General features: G+C 53.2%; 1 non-coding gene across 1 annotated transcript; it reads left to right on the top strand.

Annotated features, from left to right (window-relative positions):
* The first annotated feature begins 381 nt into the window (after window positions 1-381).
* Window positions 382-520, top strand: LOC120646572. Its single transcript, XR_005664476.1, has one exon. It is a non-coding gene; the product is annotated as a small nucleolar RNA Z247 (small nucleolar RNA).
* Window positions 521-846: the final 326 nt, after the last annotated feature.

The raw sequence follows: 846 nt of genomic DNA, 5'->3' as shown, positions 1-846 counted from the left end.
TTGCCTGCTATCAGGGGCACACAACTGGAGTCTCTTCTTGACTCTGATGTCCCTGCTCCGACAAAGGAAATCGAAGTCGACATAAATGGGGAGACCACAAAGCAATCCAATCCAGAGTATGCAATCTGGGTTGCGAAGGATCCGCAGGTTCTAAGCTACCTTCTGACATCCATGATGCGGGAGGTGCTAACCCAAGTGGCCACATACAAAACGGCGGCACAAGTTTGGGCGGCCGTCACGGAGATTTTCTCCACGTAGACCAGAGCGTGCGCCGTGAATGTGTACATCGCGCTTGCCACCGTGCAAAAGGGGAACCAGACCATGGCCGACTACTTGACCAAGATGAAAGGTCTCGTTGACGACATGGCCGCGTCGGGAAAAACCCTTGACCATGACGAACTGGTGTCCTATATTTTTACCAGTTTAGATTCAGAGTACAACCCCATCGTGTCCTCGATTCTGACGAGGTCCGGCCCAATCTCCATTGGAGACTTGTACTCTCAACTTATGAGCTTCGATCAACACCTGGATCTGCAACGCTGAGGTTCAACATCTTCTGCCAATGCCGCCATGCGTGGGCATGGTTGTGTGCCCCCGCGTGGCCGCGGCCGTGGTGGATCATGAGATCGCGGTGGCAATGCGCGGGGCCGAGGCTACAACAACACCACTTGGCGTCGCAACAATCAAGGAGGATCATGACCACCCTGCCAGATTTGTAACAAGGAAGACCACAACGCCAAACGGTGCTGGTATCGTTATGAATATGACGAACCCACAGAGAAGAATGTGGTTGCAGCCGTAAACTCCTATGATGTGGATCCCTACTAGTACGCCGATTCAGGCGCA

Source organism: Panicum virgatum, chromosome 8K (assembly GCF_016808335.1).
Source record: "Panicum virgatum strain AP13 chromosome 8K, P.virgatum_v5, whole genome shotgun sequence".
Taxonomy (NCBI): Eukaryota; Viridiplantae; Streptophyta; class Magnoliopsida; order Poales; family Poaceae; genus Panicum; species Panicum virgatum.
The sequence above is the reverse complement of the archived record's forward strand: the minus strand, read 5'-3'. Positions and strand labels throughout refer to the sequence as shown.